The sequence below is a fragment of the Acanthopagrus latus genome, chromosome 17, assembly GCF_904848185.1.
Source record: "Acanthopagrus latus isolate v.2019 chromosome 17, fAcaLat1.1, whole genome shotgun sequence".
Taxonomy (NCBI): Eukaryota; Metazoa; Chordata; class Actinopteri; order Spariformes; family Sparidae; genus Acanthopagrus; species Acanthopagrus latus.
The window spans coordinates 28,902,330-28,920,183 of NC_051055.1; the positions used below are offsets into that span (position 1 = coordinate 28,902,330).

The 17,854-nt window shown below is 42.3% G+C and overlaps 2 long non-coding RNA genes across 2 annotated transcripts in view; both read right to left on the reverse strand.

The window, feature by feature from the left end:
• Positions 1-17,854, reverse strand: part of LOC119005586 — a 74,934-nt gene that overhangs the window by 19,704 nt on the left and 37,376 nt on the right. The window contains exon 3 of the long non-coding RNA XR_005070543.1: positions 4,872-5,093. This is a non-coding gene — a long non-coding RNA (uncharacterized LOC119005586). The remainder of the gene's footprint in view (positions 1-4,871; positions 5,094-17,854) is intronic.
• Positions 17,047-17,640, reverse strand: LOC119005587. Its single transcript, XR_005070544.1, has 2 exons — positions 17,304-17,640; positions 17,047-17,172 (listed from the first exon to the last, which is right to left on the reverse strand). It is a non-coding gene; the product is annotated as an uncharacterized LOC119005587 (long non-coding RNA).

The following is a 17,854-nucleotide window of genomic DNA, read 5'->3' on the forward strand; positions in this document are numbered from 1 at the left end:
ATGACATCGCACCCAGGTGTAGGCATTCAACGAGAGGATCTAAACACACACACACACACACACACACACACACACACACACAGCGATCATACTAAAAGGAGACATGAGAAATAAATAGAACACACACTCACACAGGGGCTGACAGAGGTGGGACTGTGACAGCTGTGCTTTGTGTTTGGAGCTAATTAGCAAATGTTAACATGCTAAACTAAGACGCATTAGCATTTAGCTGGAAGTCTGGCAGAGCTGCTGGTGTGGCCGCAGACTCTCAGCTACATTAAACATGTAACGTACGCAGCGCTGATGTGCAGCTGAATAAACTTTTTGTCTTCACGGCTACACCTGCGGCGTTTGCACGGCGGAGAATTGTGTGAGTCACAAAAGATGCAGAGCGCTGTGGAAGTTCAACTTTGCACCGAGTTTTCTTTTTATAATCTCCATATTTTATCTACAGACTACAGTACACTAGATAATGTTTCTAAGCAACTGCAGATCGAGGCGGTGATCAAGACCTCAGAGTTGAGGGCAGCGAGATTAATTTCCTGTACACAAGTAGTTTCATTTAACAAGAATTGACATATTTTGACACTTGCCTGTATTGAAGAGGACGACGGCACATCTCAGGTTAAATATCTAAATGGAGAACTGGACTATTTTTACACTTGTAGAGCAGATTCCAGTGGCATGTACCCACAGGTGCAGTGCTGCCGGAACAGACGCTACGCCACTTTATTTCTCCAGCTGAGGAAATAAAATGTTCAGTACTTGAAGATCCAATCCATGAGAGACAAGCGTGATTACATTCTCGAAACACAGCACGCATTCCTTCTCACGTGGACTAAAATAAAAAGGCAGAGAAAAGGCCACATTATAGACGGTATAGGTCTGCTGTGTTTCATAAGACTGAGCCTATAATTACAAACATTTATTCCTCTCATCTCATGATATCTCAGTCTTTGATCCTTTGGTCTGCCTGCTCATCCCTTTATTTCAAAAGGACTCGTTAATTGTTCTATAGAAGGCATTTTGGGCGTTTTGTTGAAAAAATAACAATGGTTCTCTAAAATAAAGGGAACTAGTAATATGTAATCTGTAGCATATTGAAAAAAACTTGCCCAACTCTGTACATCTTAAAAGTTATTACTTTACAAATAAGTAAAGCTACGTGTTTGGTGTATCCAGCATGAATGTCTTTGTTATGTGTTATAGTTCTCTTGGTTTGTTTATAGCAATGTACAATGTATGTGCTAGTTTTTGTTTTTAATTAAAGCCCATCAAGGAACAAGCGTTTCAGATTAGTTTAGACCACAAATAGTCTAATCCTCTATGTGGCAATAATCCTTCAACGAATGTTCTATACTTGTGTACGTATTTGTCCCTCTAAATACGGAACATGAATAGCCTAAATTAAAGAATAACTCACAGGGAACAGGGTTGTTTGGGTCCGAACGCACTGAAATGCCACACCAGATGGATTTGCCTGCGTTTCAATACTAGGAATGAGTGAAACAGAAGAGTCATTTTCTTTTTCCCATGTAGTTTTACAAATCTAAAATGTCACATTGGGAATTTTAAGGTCATATTTGTTTTGTTTTGTTTTTTTGCCACACACCTGAATTCATTCTGCTGTGGAAGGAAGTGACATTTGAAAAGCAGCACAGATGGGAAGTAAGTGTAAAAAAAAACAAAAAAAACAACCTACAGATCGAAGTCCGTCCGCGGTGAGGGACTGCAGACGAGGAGTGCTACAGCGGAGTGCAGAATGATCAATGCTGCGCTTCAAGCGACCGGCTCAGAGAATGTGTTTGGACGAGGTGTCAGAATCATTCTTTAATCTCTCGGAAAAAATGACCAGCGATTTGTCTTTGAACAACACATTCAAGCCCCAATTCTGTCCGGTGGAATAATTCAGCCGGCTGACAGCTGAACACTGAGGCTGCTGCAGGCAAATCCCAGGTGTTAATATACAAAAACTGTGTGTGTTTGTGTGTGTTTGTTTTAATCTCGTTCTGGGGACAAACAGCTACTTATAGAATCACATTAAGGAGACTTGCCTGCCATCTGGGGACAAGTTCCCACAAGGTTATCTATTTAATTTTGGGTTTAGACGTCAGTTTTGTGTAGGTTTGGGATCGTGTATGTACAGGATGTTTAATGCTATAATAACGCTCTTTGATGATATGTTTACTCACCTAATCCTCTGACTGGAGAGTTAATTGGGAATCACCAGAGAGGGCTAAGCCAATGCACATCATTAGGATATTGTAATATGCTGACGATGGTTGGGATTACGGACGGATGATCAGGTTTCCTGATGATGGTGGTCATGGCAGCGACAGCCGTGCTTGACATTTGTTGTACTGTCGTTGTTTGGTTACATTTAACCAAGACCACATGGTTAGGTTTGGGTTTGGGTAACAATAAGTGACATATGTGACTGACATCAGTTATGAATGTACTGTGCCTGTTTAACCCAACCATCCACCCCCAACCTCCTCCATTTTGCAGACTTCATGTGAAACAGAAATATGGAATAAGCTGCTTTCACAGATGACAACTTGAGCTGGATTATGGGGTCAGTTTGTTTGAAAGTGCTTATTGGACAGTTTAAAAGGGTCTCGAACTGCTGAAGTTTCCAAAACAATCAATTTAACATGTCTCAATGGCGCTCTCTCTTTTCTTTGTTACGAGCTGGCGTCTGTCATTCTTCACACCATTATGACCATTATTTCTGCCCTTAGTTTTGAAACCTTTTTGCCTCTAGATGTGAAACAGTTTCCAACACACCGTGTCATTTGGAAATAAAAATGGATGGAGCCCCTGCAGAATTGTGTTGGAGGGAACTTGTGTTGGACGTTGGGAGGAAATGGTAACAGCTGCTAGCTCACTACGTTTGTACCATTATCGACCAGGTCAGTGTTGAGGGGAGGGTTCCTAGATCAGAGGTTGTTGGTGTCGTTTCCCTCAGAGAAAACTGTAACATACCAGCAGTGTGCATCCAGTGGGTCAGATTTCAATTTCGACAATATCAGCTCCAACTGTGACTGTTTTCGACATCCCAGTTGATGCAACGTATCAGATTACACACAAACATAAACAAGTTTGCAGTACAACTGTTGAAGACCTGTAAAAACACTGTGAAGTACTGTAAAATCTGTGGACTTTCCCTTTAAGCTTACATAAATACAAGGCAAGAAGAAGCACATTTGTGTTTGTGAAGCGGCGCTGGCAAAAACCATTATCTAACGCAGGACAACTGCAGAAATGTAAATACACAAATTAATACAGTTTTACAGATGTTGCTGTCTGATTAGCTTTGTGTTGGAGCAGACAGCATGTGCAGCCGGCTGTCGCCTTGCATCTATTCGTCCCACAGATGGGATTTTCAAGAAATCACATCCCCCAAACTGTTATAACACCTATTAACAATGCTGTTTGCTCTTCTGTGCACATTCTGTCGCTTAATTGCATATTTTTTTTCGTGACGTCAGCGATAACCGACTGAAAGCAATGTGTGATTATCCGACCAATCGTCGTTGAGAGAGTGATAGTCATCGTTAACATCACACGCATTAATGTTGGTACATTTGTAACTGAACTTACGTACATTTCGTAGTTATTTTAAGCCAAATCAAATGATGAAGGTCCAGTGTGCCTGTCGCTGGTACACTTTCAGAGTCATGTTGTTTTGTAAGCAGCGATGTATTTTGTTTTGAGAGTTGTCGGCAGTCGTCCTGTTCATGTGTTACGTATGAGGATGTGGAAGAGCCTTCTGCGCTATTCTTTGCTCTTCTTTCAATATATTTAATATACTCTTCTGTTCTGATGTAGCTGAGGCTAAATTATCAAGGTGAACCTCCTGGGGAGCCATTATTGCTCTTTTCAACAGAAAGGTTGCTTCTCTCTGATCTCTCTGATCTCGCCGGTCGTCGCTCCACAACCACAGCCAGCGAAATTCAAATTGGACCTCATGTATCTAATTCATTTTGCTTTAACAAATGAAATCTATCTCCCACTAATCTGTCTTCTTCTTTTTTCTCCACAGGATATTTAATCACTGTAAAGTAACCCAGGAGTCCAGTCTGTCAGCCAGAAAATTCTAGAGAACGTACCTCGTTTTAATTACAGACGAGAGACCAAAATTAAAATAATCTCCACAAAATAAGCCTGATGCAGAGAAGCGTGACGTGATTTCTGTGACAGCTGCATCTGTATTCACAGAGATAAAACAATCGGAGACAACACTGGTAAGTACCGTCAGTGTGATTTGTTATCTTGACTGAATTTTAACTAAAACCACCCAACGATTCTACTGACGTCGTTTTTAATTACAGAATGTCATATTCAGGTTGAATCTTACTGTAATCGATTTTACAGACCAGTGCGTTAACAGAAGGTCATTCTAGGTCAACGAGCATTAAGATTATGAACGTGCTCGGTCTTACGGCATTGTCCTTCTTAAATTATCATCTAGGCTTTTTATTCGATTTGGGTTTGGACTGAGAAAAAAAACAAAAAAAAACATTTTATCACTGTCTGTCTTTTTGTTCTGCAAATCCCCCCAAAAACACATTTTCCAGGTCATAATTTTCTTTCTCTCAGAGATTAAACGAAAGCACAGCTGCTGTTGAAAAACATTTTTAATCAAATTTCCCTCCTCTTCCCCGTACAATTCTCATTATTATTCTATAATGTATTTGAGATGTGGCTCAACACCCTTCCCTTCTGAAAAGCTCTTTATTCATTCGGAGAAGTGCCGCCCCCTGCTCCCACTTTCCCACTGACTCAGCAAGGCGGCATGAAATAACACTGCTTCAATTTAGACTGCTCCTCCAATAAGAAGATAGTGTTCAAAGGGTGCTTAATCTCACCTGTCAGTCAAACGGGCCGGCGGAGGAAGGCCCGACATGAATGAAGAACAAAACAGCAGCTGAAGGTGAGCGGGGGATGGTGGCGGCGGCGGCGGCGGCGTCGAGTTGAGCCGGAGGTCTTTTGATTGCTTCCCTCAGATGACGTGCGCCGCGGATTTCTCGCCCTCGTTAGACAGCTCGGCTTATCTGCCGATTTAACCTCTGGAGTTTGTCCATCACTTCCTGTTTATATTTCAACAAAACACAAACAGAAAAACATGTTTTGACTGAAATTAACACGTGTTGAAGTGCACGCATATAAAAAAAACAACAAGAGTGACAGCGTGGAGGTTCCCTTCTGTCAGATGGCTGTCAAGTCATTTAGTTTGTGGACTTCGGTTCTGAAGCTTGGTATTAAGGCTGTCACCAGCTTGGTTTTGGAGCCAGAGATGACCATATTTGGATAAGAGGACAGAGCAAGGGAGAATATCCTGATTGGATGTGACTAAGAACCCAAGGACCTATAAATCACAACGTCTCCACGCCCTTAAACACACCCTGCGTCATTCATTACCAAGCTTTATTTAGGAAGTCTTGAGACTAAAACTTTGAACTTGACACTTTTGCATCAGGAAAATGCTAACGTCAACATGCTAATAGATTCACGATGAACATGTTAAAGGTCCTGTTTGTAAGAAAAGTTGATTTTCATTCCCAGCTCATCAAATACTGACGTGCTGGAATAGCGGCTGACCCGTCCTACAATCTGAAAGCTTCAGTATTTGATGAGTTGGGAATGATCATGTTAATAGTTGGCAGGTTCTAGTCATCATATTCATGACCTTAATTCAATGAGTTAACATGCTTAGATCCTTAGTTACAGAAAGTATAGCTGTTGATAGAAATTGTACGAGTTTTTCAGGTATTTGGTCAGCGCAAAATATTGGGCAGATTGACCTGATGGTGGGGCAACACGAAGATTCGAAGGATCACCAAAGTTTGGGGGAAACATTAATGTGCCAATTTATCCCGTCAAATTGTTGAGACACTTTACTCAACTGTCAACCTCACGGCGGCGCTGATGAAAAGTAAAGTCAGTGAGATTCGTCCTCTGGGGATCACAATGCTTTCTACTAAATTTGATAGCGATCCATGAAGGTGTTGTTGAGATACTTCAGTGGTAGACACAGACATCCACTGAGCTAATGCTACGACCACCTAAATTCTTGTTAAAATAAAAGATACACTTTTTTTAGTAAAGTAGAAGTACTTGGTTAGGATTTGGGAAAGATTGTAGTATTCTCAAACAAGATGCAAACGAAAACCCTTCGATGTCAAAAGTGAGGTTTCTATCCAAATTAAGTGAACATTTTCGGATTAAAATATCCAGAAAACTGGCAAAAGAAAGTACAAATTAATTCATGTTTTCAATTACTTCTGTTATGCAAATATTAGAAAACTGCAGACAGTTGGTGGTGCTAATTCTCCAAGGTGCCATTAAACCATCGCAGGAGAAGAGGGCACAGCAAGACAACGTAATTAATAGAGCGCCAGACACCAAAAACCTCATACGTTGGAAACGATGGAGAAAACACGATGGAAATGTGCCATTTTTCTCAGTTTGCGTGGATCTGATCCACCTTTTTTCATCTTTCCAGTGACGGAGAGGTTTAATACAGATGCTTCATGTGCAAGATCATTTATTAGCCTGATTGTTTTCATTTCAAACCAAGTTTTCCCCTTCAGCAAACAGCCTCCAGTCAAGCACAGACGTTTAAAATAGGGTTTCGGTCTGTGACTCTACTTGTACATCTGCATAATATGTACTCCAGTAATCTTGTAAGGAAAGAATACTTTTGGTCTGTGACATTAAGCACTTGGCAAAAACCAGAAAAACAAGAATTGTAAAAACAGCGCAATGAACAGAAATGTTCCGAAAGAGTATCTCAGCAGAAAAACAAAATGGCTGTTTCGTTTGGAGAATGATAAATCAGCAGACAATGAGCGAGCTGTTGAGGTCAGGGACGGATCAGAAAATAATCAAGTAGCTTTTTTATAAAGTATTGGAGAGAAACTATTAGAGTCCCCATCCTTGTATTATGATGAGGGCTTATTCACTAACCAAACAGGCTGCTTTATTGGAAGAGGAATGTTACGTCCTTTCATTTGCAAAGTATGTCTTTCTTTACCCTCCAATTAAAAAAGTTCAGCGGCGGGGGGAGAGCATCATTAGTGCAGAGAAGAAACTACTGTTAGGCTACTTGATTTGAATATCCTTCAAGTCAAAGTGACAAGAGTCTTGAAAACCATTCGAGCACAAGTATTAAAGTAGTTCTTCTGAGGATTACCGTGAGTAATGCTACAATCACCATGAAAGGGCCGGTGAAGGTGCAGTAACCATTTCAATGTCAATACAGTCTGTCAACTAATTCCCTTTCAGTCTTCTGTTGCTGCTCTCCGATGCGGTTGCAGTTTTTTTTTTCCTTCCCACAGATCAACTTACAATGGAGAAGAGGTTCAAAGCAAACGGGGGAAAGTGAACAGAAACAGCAAAAACAACTGTGCAAAACTCCCAGATTCGGGTCACTAATGTCGGGATTTTTTCATCAGAACCTCCAAACTATAAAGTACAGAGCTGTCTGGATGTGATGCTTTGCGTGACCCCCATTAGTTTGTCCTTCAAGTCAAATTATTACAAACCACAACGCTGCCAAGCGAGCGACCGCAGTTCAACTTTGTGGGGACATTTTTGGCCGTCGCAATGAAAACCGGCTTCTTTTTTGTAGAAAGAGGACCGTGTTAAGCTGCCTTTATTGTGAGAAAATTTTCTTTTACGGAGACCTTGGGACATTTCCAACGTTTGCTCTGGGTTGTACCAACAGGAGCCCCCCTCGCTCATTGGAATTTTCCAGGTGTGGCAATACAGCGGGGGCCGAGGCCTCTGGCTCAAGAATACCTGCTCAACCACATTTTGACTCATCTGTCAAAGTGCTGCTGCGACAAACTGAATACATGCAAACAAACCATTTCCTGGTTGATCACTTTTGCAACAGGATGCTGTAATTCCGCTTTTAACTTCTATGTCATCACAGAAAAAGATTAAAAGATACTGGTCCAAGAAAGACTGACTCTCATCGTGCTCGCTCATCATTTACATTTGGTCTCCCTTCCTCTTCCAAGTTAATAAGCTGACCTCGGATCAGATTTTGTCACTCTTCCATGTGATCGTCTCATTGCTGTCAGAGTTTAAGTGCTTATTAGGAGTCGTGCTCACACATCACATCCGTCCAGATCTTCAGCATCACTTCAGCAGACTCCATCGTGAGTTTATCCATGGCATCACTTCCAGAAATGCTTGTAGGTGAGAGGTGAGCTGCTGCAGGAAGATGACACAGATTTGGAGTTTACCTCGAAGGATCCGCCAGCGAGAATCTCTCTCCAAAGTCACGGCTGAATATGTAACGGATATCGACTAACCTAGATGAGCCAACGACTGTAACCGCTAACCTCATGAGATTTCAGAGAATGGTTGTGTGTTTCTGGTTACAAAGGTTTTTCTCTCTGCAAGGATTATTCCTGTAACTTAGAATAACAACCCCGGCCTGTCAGAGGTAAAACAACAAACACCTCCAGCGGACGAAACTTTGACACCTGCCGCGAAGGATTAAGTTGCAGCCATCACAAGAAGTAATTGCTCGACAGAGTAGGCAGGTAGGTATCGTATTAGAACAGGCTTGACCTCAGCGTTGCACAATCCTACTGACTTGAACCGTAGCAGGAATAATGTCAGCTGTAAAGTAAGTTTCACTTGGCATTTCCGACATTGTATTTCACTACAACATTTATGATCCCACAGCTCTAATATGTTATCACTGTCCAATAAACCAAAAAATCCTCCCAAAGCTGAAGTTGGAAGCTTTCTACACAGTCACCAGTCGTCTCTAACGGACGGCCATAATGTGTAGTGGAGGATCTGCATTAACAGAGTCATACCTTTGTCTCCGTTCGTGCCTCAACTCCTTAAGACCCATCATTCCTTTTCTGTCGCAGCCTGATAAATCAGGGCACCTAATCAGCGTATAAATATTCATGAGTCCGAGCTCAGAGTGCTTTTGAAGGTGTAACTCTTCACAATAGCTTAGTGCTCTGCCTCCAGTGGGCCACAAATCCTGGAGCACAGAGGCAAAGTTGAGAGGTGAGGGAGAGGAGTGTGTGGGCGAGTTCTCCCTTTTAGCATTTAGAGTAAGTTTTTCGCTCGGGAGCACCCTAAACTTCTTTTTTCTTTTTCTTTTTTTATTTTTTTTGGTTTGGGGGGAAAAAAAAATCCCTCGAGCACACTTTCCCCCTCATTCATTTTCAAGATTGAAATATGAGGTGTCAAAACATGAACAATTATAGAAAATCATAAATTTGTGACCAATTTGGAAAGGGGAATGAGGTTGTCAGCTATCTGAGATGTATGCGTTTTCAATTTGGCATTTCTTAATGCCTGCCAGCTTCTCTCGCCGTACCGTTAAACTGCCATTTCTCCTTGTACTAATTGAACGCTCCCCCCCGTTTTCTGCCCACACCATCATGTATTGCTCATCTATCATTGTTTGTTGGGAGCCAGTGAGGTTGTCCTTTCCACTGACTTTGAGAGAGCACTTCATCTTATTTGTTTGTTCCCTGACATGGGAATGATGCACTCGACCAGGCTGGCCATTTAGAAACTGGGTACCGTTCAAGAACAGCCTCCTTTATCATCTTGTGTTACGCAGCGCACTGGCTTTGTAAAGGACCTGCACACTGAGGTCATTTGTCATTTGTAAAAATAAAACTATTTACCATTGGCATCTAATTTACTTAATAGATAAGCTACAGGAAAGAGCTCAGAGTGGCACAGACCTGCAATACATTAAGGACTGGAAACGGCTGCATTTCTGTCGCAGTTGTTTGTATTTTGGGATTTCAAAGATATGAAATGTAACAACCAGACCTTTTGTTACCGTGTACATTTTGGTGACTTGTGTACTTCCATTATCTCAAATGTTACCAAGCAGAGACAAACCTGTGACGTTATACACAATAATAATGCTTTTCATTTGGTCGCCTTAAATCCTGCGAGCGTAAGAAAAACATGTGACAATTAATCTACAGCAGACATCAGTGAAGATGTGAGATATCAGTAAAACCAGGAGGGGTTTTAATGGAAGACAAAAATGACAGTTACGTATGTTTTCCATCAGCAATAAACATAATAACCACAATACTATACAAAACATTGTCCTATCTTGCGTTGTTATTGTTAAAATATTGATTACAGTCACTTTAAACAAATGCTCAGACACCAGGACAGTGAATGTTTTGCACATGTACTGTATGTTCAGAGCAAACTAGTGAATCATAATAATATCAGCAAGGCTTTAAGGTAGCATTGTGACACAACAGATATCTCGATATTTAGAACCTTTTGCCCAAATTCCTCGCTATAGACACCGTGACGATATCATAGAGACGACGAGTGTTGCTTTCATAAAACATTAACAATGAGATTAATGATGACTAACCATCAGTAACGTGGACATGATGACTAAGAAAGTAAAGACGAGCGTTGGAACAAGTAGAACAGTCAGTGGTAAGTTTAGAAAATGAACACTTATATCATCATGAATAGAGCCCAACGTGACAGGTTGGTTTTCATCACCAGTATCAGCTGATAAAGGCTTTAAAATGAGACACCTGCATCGACCAGACGGAGACAAGGTCGATAAGTCGACAATACAATGTCAACTCAGTTGTTTTCTTGTTTTCCCAGTGAATACGTTCATTTATAAAAGCATTCCATGTCTGCATCGAGGCATTGCTGATTCAAGGACAGGCAGGGCCGTGAAGTTGAAGAAAAGTATGTACATCACTCGTAGGAAGACTTTGCAACATCCAAGCCAGCAGTGTCCAGGTGGTTTGCCTGTGACGTACAGACAGTTCAGGCCACACGGAGTAATAGAAGGCTCGACTAAACACTGATGAAAACACCCAAAAACACTCTGATAGATGGAGAGCGAACGCTGCGTCAATCCCAGCCTGCTAACTCCTCCTGATAAAACATGTAACCTTTCAAGTACAAGGCTTCTCTACCTCTCTGTATTCTCTCCACCTCGAGCATGAGGTTGTCGAGTTCAAACCTAATTTACGCTAGCTACAATAAAAAGCTGCTGCCGCTCTCTGTGTTAACACTGGTAATTAAAGCTGGGTGATAATGATTTGTGGAGAGCCGAGTCTCAAAGTGCTTCCTGCCTATTCCCTGCAGATTTTAAAAAACAGTGAAGCAGGAAGTTTTACACTGAATTACTGATCTTTTCTTTTGTGCCAACTCTCAAAAACCAGGAGAATAAAGCAAAGCGCACGGTGATGACGGCACATTTCAGCTGATTCTCAAAAGCTGTAAGTATGATTAGCACTCGAGTGTGGCATTTAGAAACAGTCCTGCAGCTTAAAACCTGCCCACCGGGCCTCTCAGCATTATGAAGCGTCTGTGTATTAAGGTCACAGCTTCGATCAGGGTTGTGGCTCCGGGGTTACAGTGGAGAACAAATTCACTCTTTCTATTCCCTCTCTCTCTGCGTCCGTCTTTTCTCTTGATGACATTCATCGTCGCCAGCCGTCGGATGATTCTGCTTTTATTCTTATCCTCTCCCCTCGAGGAGACGCTGTGGAGGCGGAGCCAGCACTAATCAAAACTGCAGGGCAGCTCTTCGCAGGATCCAACGGTTTCTCCGAGGAACAGAAGCCTCGGATGGAGGCGAGTTGACCTCGGATGAAACTAGCTCAACCCCCGACTACTTAGACTCGCTCAGGGCGATGAAGCCGCAGCCAGGCGGAGACGGTGTGAGGGGAAAAAGGAGCTCGCTTCAAGGACAACACAGATGAGAAATGTAACTTTGAGAACAAGGCTGCATGTGTGGATGTCATACAGCTCCGTCGTTGGTTATTATCTCATTTACATCCGTGTTTTCATCCGACGTGTATTTCATGAAGCGGTTCAGACATTTTCAACAGAGCTGAGATGAATTATTTGATGACTACACTGGTAATACGAGTCCACCGATGTTGAAAGTGAAACTGTCTTTGGCTCCATCACACAGCATTAAGTTTAACACATGCGGTTGTAAATGCAGGGGCGGTTGGGTTGAGATTAAGAAGAGTTTATGCTGCACACGTTTTATAAAGGGCAACTCAAAGTGCTCGACTGAATGCATAAAACATGTTAAATAAGATATACAGCATGAGATGGTATAAAAATGCAAATCAAAAGAAAAAAACTCTGAATTCAAATAAAAGAAAAAACAGATGTAAGGGAAAGAAAAAGCAGTGAGATGTAAGTGAATGGTGGATAATGAGAAGTGACGAGGAGAGAAGACATCCGAAGAGTTTTTGTTTAAAAAACTCAATATGTTCTCACACTGACAGCAAAACTCTGTCAGATCATGTCAACGACTGACTGTTCGCCTCCCCGGCTCTTCAAACAATACGTGTCCCTGAGTTCAGACAGGGGTGAACAAAACCAGGCCGACTCTGCCATCAGAATTAACAATCGCTGCTGACAAAGTCTATCAGCTTAGCTCAGCTGGCTAATTTAGCCAACGTTAGCTCTGTGAGATGGTCGATAACACTGTCACTCGCTGACTCTTTGTTTCCAGCTGACATTTTATGAACACAATAACAGGAGGTCCAAAGATGAAAGACATGGAGCCAGACAAAAATGGACGTGTCAACTTTCCCAAATCCACTACAGAGTGGATAATGTTGCCCTAAACTCTGAATGCATCCAGGCAGTGAGGAGGTTCATCTGGAACCCAACCCAACAAGCTAAACATCGTTTCCACTGCATGGTACGATTCAGCTTGACTAAACTGAGAGGTAGCAGTGAGTTACCAAGAGAGCTAATCTGGTACAAGTAGGGGAAATTATCACTGACCACTGATATGTCATATCGTTGTTCCTCGTCCAGACTCTGATGTAGGATTTCCCAAACACTACGGTCTGTGTTTGTTCAGCAGTCATCTGTCTTGTTGCCGTCTCGCCGCTGCGACAAACAGCCACATGACGGTTATCAAGAACATCTCTTCGGATATCCTCAGTTGTTCCTGTCTTTGTGCTGCGCTGAAGATAATGTTTCACGCGCCGTCACTGTGATGATCAGTTAAAGAGACTAAAGATCGAGACAAGTTCCTGGTGCCAAAAATGAGCCGAGCTGAGCTGAATCTAATGTGCTGCTTGGCCTCAGACGAAACAACTCAGTTATAAATGAAGGCATTAGGGGTTTAACTGTGCATTATAGGGACATATCTTATATTAATATATGTTTGGTGCAGCAACAAAATGTACTTAATCATGACATCCGAGCTGTGACGGCTCCGACCTCAGTTGGTAGTGAGCTAGTTAGCAGCACATGCCCATGATTGCAGCTTACATCAGAGGAGTTAACACACAGTTGAAATCATTCCTCACACATGCTCATACACTCATCACTTGCACTCATGCAACCTGCTTCATCATGCAGAGCGATCCAAAGCCTGACAGGCCTGCTGTGCCCGGTTCTGGTTGCTAAACTACGAGTGAACAGTCGCTGTCGGGGGCGGCGGATTAGAAAAAAAACTGGTCAGTTCTGCTAATTGGAGGTCAAGTGAGTCTGAATTCACATTTGAACCACATTTTTTTTTTTCTTATAAAACACAAATGCCTCCGAATGAGAAAACATCAGGTTAAAAGAGGTTTGCATTTACAGGCACAGAAGTAACGCAGGTGTTCACAGCGCCAAGGTGATTAATATGAGCTCGTCTCAGCACGAGATTCAGGGTCTCTGTTGCCATGAGTACAGTAGATGTAGAAATGTCCCGTATGTGGTTTCCTGTATACTGTACTGATGAAGGAGCCAGTATGACAGTGTGAAGCAGGCACATCCAGCAGCTACACCCTGACTGAGCATCATGCTACGCCTTTTACACAGGATAGAACTGATGCTCCTGACAGTGAGTGATGCTGCAGGAACAGACCTACACTCAGGTTCAAAGTGTTAAAAGCCTGTTTTTTTTTTTTTCATTCTCACCAAGCATTCACCCCACTAAAACCCTAATACTTAAGCCGGATGTAAACAGCTGTTAATCCTTTTTTCTTTTCGCTCCTCCAACTTGGTAGGTATTAAGTGGTAATAGCTGTGTCCTTATTCAGGGCTTCATCCGTTAGTCCTCTCAAGTGCGTGTAAAGTGCCGCCCTAATGGGTGGACAGGATCGGTTTCAGTTCAAAGGCTCCCTAAAAGGCAGATTATAAATACTCTGCAGCCGTCTTCTGGCTGAATCTGGAGGATGTAAGTGTTGTTCTATTCATGCACGACAAGAAAAAAAAGCAGCTTTCGTATCTCGATTAGTAAATGGAACATCCAGGTGAGGAAAAGTTCACGGACTCACATCGCATCTCACAAGTTTTTGTGTTCAGGTTGTTCCACTGTTTGTTATCGTTAGAAGGTTTAATATGATCACAGAGCATGACAAAGAAAAAGGGAAATGATGCAGACGTATGTACAGAGAACACTGTAGGACTATTCACCAGTTTAACCATTAGTTCAACCATCAAGAAGGTGATTTTGATCGAATGCAGGTTGAAGGTTTCTCAATGCAAAATAAAAAATAAAAAAAAACAAACAAAAAAAACATAGACAAACTCAAAATGACATGAAAGATGAACATATTCGTAGTAATTTCCCACTGATATTCAGACTTTATCGGCCATTTGCAGGCCGACCTCGGGTGACAAACTCCGAAATTGACTTTACGACGTGACATTGAGCATCTGAATGCACCATTAGTTTTAATCTGCTTCCCGATTGCATGGCGTGCTAATTCTGAGCAGGTCTGAGTCTGTGGAGAGTTCACACCAGAAAGGTGACACAGTAATGAGTTCTCTTTTAAAAACGGTCAGTAAGCAGACTAAAGAAACACTTTATGTTTTGAGAGTGCTGATGAGAAAAGCTGTTCTGCCACAATGCACAAAGGAAATAAAGACGCTGCTGCAGTTTAAAGCTGAGAACAATCAGTTGTGAAGAGAGGAGAGGCGACTTCAGGATCAAGATCCTGCAGAACAAAATCGTTTCCATCAGGAGAGACAATTCTGCAATATTTCAGCAGACGATATGTGATAATTAAGTCCTGTCTGAAAGTCTACGGGGAGATTTGAGCAGGAGCAAGGAAAATCCCCTCAGTCCGCTACGGGTCCTGGTGGTGGTGGCTGATGACTCTGCTGAGACCGACAGGCTGATGAAATGAAGCTTGTGAAGCTGAAAAGACTGGGTGTTGGCGGGGAAGTGGAGGAGGGGGGGCTGAGAAAACAGAATGAATGAAAAAAAGGCAGAGAGAGCGTATTTTTTAAAAAAAGGTGTGTCGCTGCGCTGGTAGGAAATCTGGACGTATGGCCGTATGATTCTGGCGACTGGGTATTTTACAATAACCGTAATATTTATAGATTTTAATATAATATTGTGTGAATAATAGATACCCTCCTAAGCTATTTCCATTCCTACATTCTAGTATTGTCAAAGAAGGTGCTGGTACTACACATTTGCTGTGAATTCAGGGTCTACATCCTCTGAAGGACCCGGCCTTTCGAGGCCACGAAGGATCGTAGCGGTGCATCCTCCAAAAAGAGGGAAAAGATGTGTTGTGAATTGAGACACAACATTTAAGGTTGTTTGCGTTTGCACAGTTGTGGTCACAGACTCTCTGTGATCCACCTCCCTGCACTCGTACTTCATTCATTTGACAGAGAAAAAAAAAAGGTGAGAGTTGAAGATGATATTGCAGTAATAGTCCTATTGTCAGTTCTTCAGGTCACAGCCACACAAATCTGGTAGCATGACGGACACCTGAATGGAAAATGGACAGCACTTAAAAGCACTTTACTACTTTAGCTGACAAAATGTGCCTTTTATTCACCAGTTCACTCACTCAGATGGTGACGCGTGGCCATCGAGACCAACTGGAGGTTCCTGGAGTCTTTTTTTGACAGCTTGAGAACTGGGTCACCGATTATTAGATGTAAGAAGCGAGAGGAAAGTGCAGATCCTTGTTTGATTCATACATAAACTCATACTCTCTGAGAGAAAAAGTGAACTCCCTCATCAGCACATTATCAACGCGGCGTGAGACACAAACAGAGGTTTTGTTTACGACAGTCTGCGTGTCGACGGCGGGAACACACACACCCGGAACAGACTATGAAAGAGAAGAAAAGTCAGATTTTGTCCCCACATTTTGTCGAGGTCTCATTAAATGTGCGAGTAAATTTCTCAGCGAGAGGCTTAGCTTTGAATCACAGGCACACGCTGTCAAGTGCCTTTGTGTCTGCGTCACTGTAACATTCGCATAATGATTTAAACTTGTGCAGCTGTCTGTGGTTCCCCGGTAGCTGCTTGTGGAGTCGGGCTGTGATCTACAGTATACAATATCAATACGATATGCTTCATAGCCCACCGTTTGAGAATGGCATTTCAGAAAGCCGCCGTTGTACAGTGTTGTTGTCACACCATAATATGGTATGAAATGCTGCTTAATGTCTAATGTCAACATGCCAGTCCCTCCGGCTCGGGGACGCAGCTCTCTGGGACTCTCCGTGGAATGTGGTGACATTTCAATGGATTGTTTATCCCTGAAAATGCATTTTCCCACTGCAGGGAAAAAAAAAAACGAAAAAAAAACAAGGTCAACAGAATTTAGCGGGTGGAAGAAGTGATGAAGCTCGGTTTTTTCAGGGTGAGTTCGGCTGCTGTCGAAACGAGAGAAAAAATCTCGAGCTCTCCCTGCGAGCCACAGGGGGTCGTCACAGGAACATATTAACATATGAATCAGGGCGATATGACTGAGTCACCATCGAAAGAAAAAAAAAATGTGATGAACCATATGAGGTCTGCTAACGAGGCAGAAAGACAGAAGGGAGATAAAAAAATAAGAAAATTCAGTTTGGAAAGAAGGAAACTTTGTCGTCATTTATTGAAGAGTTAAAAAATATATACATAGGGAAGCATTTCTCACAGGGTCACTGCAGTGTCACTTCTGGATGCAAGAATAGGAAAAAAGCTCCTTCATTGTGTTTTAGAAGAAAATAGTTTGTTCTGCAAGTATTTAGAATTATAATCAGAACACAAAACAGTTCCCAGTAGGCCTCTGAAGAGGTTTCAAGCTCTTTATTGTCAGATGAACAGTCGCTGCAGTGAAGCAGTCACCGGCAATAAAATTCTTCATTAGTCTCCCTCCAGCAACGCTCGAACAACACGTCTGACGAGACTAAATCCTGCAGGTAAATATGAGATTTTTAAGATAAAACACATGGAATAGTGCAGAGGTTGGAATAAAGGAATATAATATACTTGAAACAGAATACAATATTATATCATTAAAGTTAAACGGATAGTAATAACAGACCCACAGGTCCTGTAGACGGCAGCGTGAGTGTGACGTTTGCTACCAGCAGGGGGCGACCACGAGAGGACGACTGCTGCAGAGGAAGTTGAAGATGGCGAGTGTTTGCAAACCCGAGCTGCAGGTCGGGCGGCTCGTTAGGGCTGTCCCAATCCAAAGGCTCCTCCAGATGCCCACAAGTGCTCCTTCTTTTCCCTGTTTTTGGAGGATGCACCGCTACGATCCTTCGTGGCCTCACATATCCCAAGATTCTTTGCACGCCCGAAAAAGAAGAAAGGAAGAGAGAAAATGGCGACATCGCCTGGCGTAGATCGTCACTTTCGCGGGCCGAGGCAGCGGAAATCATGACGTGAGGGTAAAACATCTGGTGATGCAACCAGGAAATGCTCCAAAGGTGAGACCGTCAAGAAAAAACTAGACATTAGAGTGACTTCTGGGGACCAAATCATCATGTTAGCTCAGTACATCTGTTAAATCAAAGGTGGGTTCAAACTGAATGTGTCTTTACGTTGTGAGTTGACGTTTCTTTAGTTTGAATTTTCTCATCCCAACAC